At 46.9% G+C, this 7,650-nt stretch overlaps 1 long non-coding RNA gene across 1 annotated transcript; it reads left to right on the top strand.

Annotated features, from left to right (window-relative positions):
• The first annotated feature begins 938 nt into the window (after positions 1 to 938).
• LOC138775278 (uncharacterized) lies at positions 939 to 7,362 on the top strand. The gene is made up of 3 exons (XR_011360531.1): positions 939 to 1,116; positions 6,644 to 6,768; positions 6,883 to 7,362. It is a non-coding gene; the product is annotated as an uncharacterized lncRNA (long non-coding RNA).
• The last annotated feature ends 288 nt before the right edge of the window (positions 7,363 to 7,650 follow it).

Genomic DNA, 7,650 nt, shown 5'->3' with positions numbered 1-7,650 from the left:
CTTTTATTACACAAAGTCATTATTGGCTGTAACGGCCGATAATCGGCCAAATACGGCCAATAATTGCTTTGTGTAATAGGGCCTTTACCGTATATCTTACCTTTCCTGCCAGCGTCTCAGTCTTTTCCCTTTATACCATATCACTGTAGAAGTACTGAAGGTTATCTGGTCGGTATAAAACAGGGACAAGTATTTTGTAGCATAAGGCAGTTTGTGCCTAGTGTCATTATTAAAGGGGTATAAAGCATAAGATTTTTGACTTGAACTGTCAAGTACCCATATTTAAGAATTTCCTTAAGAATTTGCAAGAAGGGAATGTTGTTCTCTATCTTACTTTGGAGCACGCTCTACTACACACGATCGGCTGGATAAAAAGATACCTCTTGATTTAGGCTGCATATTAACTGCCAATAACAAAACCTGCTGAGCTCAGTGGAAAACGGCAGCCTGGCAGTGTGAAGGACAGACAAATGCCAAAAGACAATGCTATGACCCCCTCCTCATGACCCTGTATAGAAGTGGTTACAGCCAGGAAAAAGGTAACAAAGACTGCAGCGGTGACAAAGCGGGTCCTTCATTTTAATTACAGTCAAGAGCTTGCATGTTATATCCTATAACGCTATAGATTTGGGTGACCATCTTTAAAGGGGATGTCTGGTTTAAATAGCCTATTAGGAAACTGATGTTAAAGGAGAAGTCCTGCATTTTCTAAACCCGACATCCTGCAGGGGGATGGGTGAAATTGTGTATATAGAAAAATACCGCTGGTGCTATTTACACTGTGTGACCAGGTCCCAAACCAAGCCGCTCACTTGGTATTAAGTCCAATGCAATAAGTAATGGGACACTACAACCTCTTGTTTGCGAAAAACTTGTTTCTCTTTATATATGTATTTTGCAATTTTCACAATAAAGATGAAAAAATCTCCAACATACAGATAAACATTATAAAGAAAAACGTCACCACAGTGTGTTGGACAGACCCAAGATGATCTTCACACCCTGGCTTGGTGCTAGCAAGTCTCTGTCCTTCGAGGCTCTCACCCTCTGGGGAACGATGACGTTGACGCGTGCGCTACGTTTCGAGGGAGGAGCCCTCTTTTTCAAGCGATGTCAGTAAGTGAACCCTCCACGATATTTATACCATACACGTAATTGATCACAAATCACTATAAGAATAAAGACATAACATATTAGAAAAATAGAAAATTACACTTACTAAAAACAAAGTCTATACATGTGCGTACATTACTTAACTTTTCTTTCTATAGGGTTAAATTGATCACAATTACTAACTTACCCCCACCTCGTGCCTGCGGTGAGCGGCAGGACCGGCCTCAGGACCCCCCTCACCGCAGAGCGCCACCTAAATATTCATAAAGAGTAAGAAGCTGGGTGGATTGGTGCACCAAGGGCTGTAGTACCACACCTAGTGCACCAAACCGCCTAATACATAGAAAAAATTAGGATTTCAGGAAAACAGTGCTGAAGATGAAGGTAAGAAAGTAAGGTAAGGGAGCAGTGAAGACTGTTGGAACAGCATCTGCAGGGACTGGGCAAGGGTGCTTGCTTGCTTTTATTTTGGCAACCAAGTCTGCTATAAAACCTTTGATATTGCTGGAATGGCTCTTTAGGCTGGTTTCACTCTGCCTTAAATTTTAGCAAAAATGTCAGTGTCCAGATCTTAGCCGTCATTGGAAGTTTATGAAATGCCATACTTGGAGTTTGTTGCCTTTGGTATTTTTCTATCCTCTCTGCCTTTAGTGGCTCTATGGTATATTTTTTCCAAAATGCAGCTGAGGGTTTAGCGTTTAGCAATTTATCTGGCCCTTATTTGGAGGCCAGAAAAACGCCTCAAAAAGCTGTGTGTGAAGCCACCCTTAACGTGAGAAGAGGGTTTTAAAGCAATGTTTATGCCTGCTATCAGACTGCAGTGCTTTGGGGGAACTTGGGCAGGATCAGCCATGCCCTAGACTGTATTATAGATCTGTGACAAATAGCTATGCAATACGGCACTCATACCCTGGTGTACCATTTTATACAGGGACACACAAATGTTGGGAGATATACTGTAGCCTGTATAGTGAACATACGCAGGCCCAGACTGGTAATCTGGCAAGCCGGGCAAATGCCCGCTGGGCTGGCCAGATTACCAGTCTGTGGGCCGCCCGGGCTGCATAAAAAAAAAAAATCACCGCCGCGGCCCGTTTCTCTTTCCGGTCCGCTTCTGCCCGCTCCGGTCACTGCAGCCCGCTCTGTCCGCCACCTGTCACCGGATCACAGCCTCTGCCCGCTCCGGTCACTGCAGCCCGCTCGGCCCGCCCCTGACGTGCTCCGCTAATCCAATCAACGTGGAGCAGCGTGTGGCCGCTGCGGCCGGCCGTGGAACGCGCGTTACGTGCACCGCAGCGGCCCCACGCTGCTCCACGTTGATTGGATTAGCGCACGTCAGGGGCGGGCCGAGCGGGCTGCAGTGACCGGAGCGGGCAGAGGCTGTGACGGTGACAGGAGGCGGACCGAGCGGGCAGCGGTGACCGGAGCGGGCAGAGGCGGGCTGCGGTGACCGGAACGGGCAGAGGCGGGCTCCGGTGACAGGAGGCCACAGGAGCGAGCTGCGGTGATAGGAGGTAACAGAGCGGGCTGCAGTGACCGGGGGCCATCTATAAAGGAGGGGGGAGAAGAGAGAGGGGGACATCTATAAAGGAGGGGGGAGAAGAGAGAGGGGGGACATCTATAAAGGAGGGGGGAGAAGAGAGAGGGGGGACATCTATAAAGGAGGGGGGAGAAGAGAGAGGGGGACATCTATAAAGGAGGGGGGAGAAGAGAGAGGGGGACATCTATAAAGGAGGGGGGACATCTATAAAGGAGGGGGGAGAAGAGAGAGGGGGGACATCTATAAAGGAGGGGGGAGAAGAGAGAGGGGGGCATCTATAAAGGAGGGGGGGGAGAAGAGAGAGGGGGGCCATCTATAAAGGAGGGGGGAGAAGAGAGAGGGGGGACATCTATAAAGGAGGGGCGAGAAGAAGAAGAGGGGGGACATTTATAAAGGAGGGGGGAGAAGAGAGAGGGGGACATTTATAAAGGAGGGGGGAGAAGAGAGAGGGGGACATCTATAAAGGAGGGGGGAGAAGAGAGAGGGGGGACATCTATAAAGGAGGGGGGAGAAGAGAGAGGGGGCACATCTATAAAGGAGGGGGGAGAAGAGAGAGGGGTGGACATCTATAAAGGAGGGGGGGAGAAGAGAGAGGAGGCACATCTATAAAGGAGGGGCGAGAAGAGAGAGGGGGGACATCTATAAAGGAGGGGGGACATCTATAAAGGAGGGGGGAGAAGAGAGAGGGGGGCCATATAAAAGGGGGGGGGAGAAGAGAGGAGGGGGGCATCTATAAAGGAGGGGGGAGAAGAGAGAGGGGGGACATCTATAAAGGAGGGGGGAGAAGAGAGAGGGGGCACATCTATAACGGAGGGGGGAGAAGAGAGAGGGGGACATCTATAAAGGAGGGGGGAGAAGAGAGAGGAGGCACATCTATAAAGGAGGGGCGAGAAGAGAGAGGGGGACATCTATAAAGGAGGGGGGACATCTATAAAGGAGGGGGGAGAAGAGAGAGGGGGGCCATCTAAAAAAGAGGGGGGAGAAGAGAGAGGGGGGGCATCTATAAAGGAGGGGGAGAAGAGAGAGGGGGGACATCTATAAAGGAGGGGGGAGAAGAGAGAGGGGGCACATCTATAAAGGAGGGGGGAGAAGAGAGAGGGGGCACATCTATAAAGGAGGGGGGAGAAGAGAGAGGGGGGACATCTATAAAGGAGGTGGGACATCTATAAAGGAGGGGGGAGAAGAGAGAGGGGGCCATCTATAAAGGAGGGGGGAGAGAGAGAGGGGGGACATCTATAAAGGAGGGACGAGAAGAGAGAGGGGGCACATCTATAAAGGAGGGGGGAGAAGAGAGAGGGGGGCATCTATAAAGGAGGGGGGAGAAGAGAGAGGGGGGACATCTATAAAGGAGGGGGGAGAAGAGAGAGGGGGGACATTTATAAAGGAGGGGGGAGAAGAGAGAGGGGGGACATCTATAAAGGAGGGGGGAGAAGAGAGAGGGGGGACATCTATAAAGGAGGGGGGAGAAGAGAGAGGGGGCACATCTATAAAGGAGGGGGGAGGAGAGGGGGGACATCTATAAGGAGGGTAGACATCTATAAAGGAGGGGGGAGAAGAGAGAGGGGGGACATCTATAAAGGAGGGGGGAGAAGAGAGAGGGGGACATCTATAAAGGAGGGGGAGAAGAGAGAGGGGGACATCTATAAAGGAGGGGGAGAAGAGAGAGGGGGACATCTATAAAGGAGGGGGGAGAAGAGAGAGGGGGACATCTATAAAGGAGGGGGGGGGAGAAGAGAGAGGGGGCCATCTATAAAGGAGGGGGGAGAAGTGAGGGGGGCCATCTATAAGGGAGGGGGCCATCTATAAGGGAGGGGGAGAAGAGACTGTATGAGGTGATAGTGATATATGTACAGTGGAAGTTATTTAGTAGCAGCGGTGGTGTTAGTCAGTATGTGATGGTATTAGTCAATGTGCGGTGGTATTAGCCAGTGTGCGGTGGTATTAGCCAGTGTGCGGTGGTATTAGTCAGTGTGCGGTGGTATTAGTCAGTGTGTGGTGGTATTAGTCAGTGTGTGGTGGTATTAGTCAGTATGTGTTGGTGGTGTTAAACTGAGCACAGTGACCGAGGGCAGAAGCAGTCTGTCTCTGTACACTGTGTAGTGGTGACGACCTGTAACTGCAGCTCAGCTACATAGTACAGAGACAGAAGCTTCTGACCCCATTTACTGTGTTATTATCTGTAATTCCAGTCATGGCCGTGATGATACAACATGTAGCCGCGCTGCACTCACATCATCGTCTCATAACTTATCACCGCACGGTGAGTGGGCCTGTGTGCTCGGAAATGCCAGGGCTGATTTTTAGTCCCAGTCCGGCCCTGAACATACGTGAGTATGGCAGGCCTCAGTGCAAAGCTGCACAATTATCAGAACATCTGTGGAGCACAGATAAGTTAGATGCAGAACTTTTACAGCATCCCGCCCCAGTCACTGACTGGCTGAGTGGGCAAGCCATCAACCAGATCATGACGTTAACTCTGCAGAAGATGCTGGAGCCCCACGGGGGTCCCTGAGTGGCTATACAGAACTGGAGAGGCACAGGGAGAGGTGAGTTGGGATAGCTTGTTATGTTCCCCTTGCCCCTGCTGTTTGAAAAATGTTTCACATGGCCGGACTTCTCCTTTAAATTTGTTAGGAAACATGATATCTCCAAAAGAAGGTTTCTGAGCAAAGTGTAAGAGTAATCTGTGACAAGTTGTGTGTATCCCGGAATGCCCGTCCTGTCAGGGTGTCACTTGTTACAAGTTCATTCTGGGCCCTCAGACTGCATTGTCCTGGAGAGTCAGCGCTCTCCCTGCATATGGCTTATATTTGGTCATAATGCAAACAAACTCCTCGCAGCACGTTTCACCTAACCTGATCGGTTTCACTCCCAGCTGTGCATGTTTTTTGTTCTCTCTCTGAGTATTTATTACTTGCACAGGAATTACTTAAGGCAAATTACTATAAAGACATCCCAGGTGTGAGACCACCTAATGGGAAAGTTCTCACCGTACTGAAACCCGCAATACTGCTATGGATCCATCAAGTCCCAGTCCTTTCTTCAGACCATATCCCTCCTTACACATTTAGCAGAACTACAGGGGTGATCATGGATCTCAGATAGAGGATAGAGATGAGCGAACTTACAGCAAAATCAGGTTTGCACGACTATAAGCATTTGGCATTTAAAGTGTCACTGTCGTTATAACTTTCAAAATCAACAGTAGATGTGATACAAAGCAAGTTCACAATAAACATTCATTATTTTTATTATTTTTTTTGTTATCATGCTGTAAAACAAAGTTGAACTTACCAGGAATCCAGGTCCAGTCTCCTGAAGGCAGATTTTTAAACTTGTGCTGAAAAAACAGACTAAACACAGGAATTCCGGCCAGTACAGAGAGTCACGGCTCAATATATCTGTCAATCACATGACTGTCTTCTCTCTGTGAGCGCTCAGATGGACTGGGATACACGGCACTTCCTGTTTCCTGTTTTTTGAGAAAAAAAAGAGTCAGAAAACAGGAAGTGTTGTGTTTTTCATGATTCCATTATAAAAAAATTAATGAATGTATATTGCAAACTTGCTTTATATCATATATACTGTTGATTTATATTTTGAAAGTTAAAATGACAGTGACACTTTAAATTCTGCTTGCTGAAGAAGTTGAATGCAGCCCCAGGACTACTTGGAAAACATGAATACAGCCATAGGTCTCTTGTGAGAACCCAAATTCACTGTAAGTTTGCTCATTTCTAGTCTCAGATATCATTGACACCACAAGAGTTTAGGCTTAATTAGAGAGGAGGTCATACAGTAGATTCCTGTTTAGTCAGTTGCTGGCTGAGGTGGGTCATCAATATGGCCAATGGTTGGCTGACTGGTCATTTCCTGTGTGTTGAGCTCGTAGGGAGGTAAGAAACACAGAGAGAGGTACCAGCAGATTTTATTGAGTGTTATATCTTACCTCCTTAGTCTTCTTAACCTTTATTTTCTATTCTTAAACAGCGGACATATACTGAGCAGACACCATGTGAACGGAGTGGTGACAGCCTGTTTTACGCTCTAAGCCACTTCTAAGGACCTCCTATACTGCTATAATAATGTCCTCCATGCTGCTGCTGCTTTTTAGGGTATATTATATATTATATACATATACATTCTGTAAGCTCAAAATGTATCATCGCATACTTTTGATCTTCCTTTGTAACACTAAAAAGATAAATTTTTCATATGTTTCACTGCAGGACATATGATGGAGCCATCGTAAGAAAACCTAAAAAAAAACTACAAAAAACTGACAAAGAGAGAAACAATGAATTAATGTTTATAAAAAGATTGTAGTAACCGTGCTCATCAATCGTTGAGAAAGAGGAGGACCCCAAATCATATTGTCTTACATCACTTTCCTGTTTCACCTGGAGGATAAGAGTCTCTATGGACGTTTGGACCTGAGGAGCACTGCGGCGTGAAGATCGGATCCTGTTGTCCGCCGCGCTGTGGTTATGTGTTATGTTTGTTATTGGTGGAACTATGCAAGTTTGTTAGTTTTCAATGCAGAGTTACTTTTGTCATTTTGGGCTATACACGTTGGAGGTCTTATCAGAAGAAATGTGTCGTTTGTATGAAGTCCCTAAGGCTCAATGAGAATATACAAAAGAAATTTGGTATGCAGAAACTGTAAGCCTCCCTGGTAGAAGTGTATTTCCAGACGGAGGTATATTTTGATCCGTTATTCTGGCTGTCGGGGAGGGGGGGGGGGGGCGTTTTTTTGCTGCTTCCCTTGCATAAGTGAGTATACTTTAAACTGCTGATCATTCGTTACATTTGCATCAGTGAATAATTCGCTTTCCAGCTTTTTCTCTTTTAGATTTGGACTGTAAGAAAAGCAAAATTTGCAACATCATTAGGAAATTTAAAAGAATCCTAGAATCTTCTATTCAATGAGGTAGCCTAATGTACATATCTAGTTAGCCAATCATGTGGCAGTAATTTGATACATAAAAACAGGCACA

The sequence above is a fragment of the Dendropsophus ebraccatus genome, unplaced genomic scaffold (assembly GCF_027789765.1).
Source record: "Dendropsophus ebraccatus isolate aDenEbr1 unplaced genomic scaffold, aDenEbr1.pat pat_scaffold_1454_ctg1, whole genome shotgun sequence".
Classification (NCBI taxonomy): domain Eukaryota; kingdom Metazoa; phylum Chordata; class Amphibia; order Anura; family Hylidae; genus Dendropsophus; species Dendropsophus ebraccatus.
The sequence above is the reverse complement of the archived record's forward strand: the minus strand, read 5'-3'. Positions and strand labels throughout refer to the sequence as shown.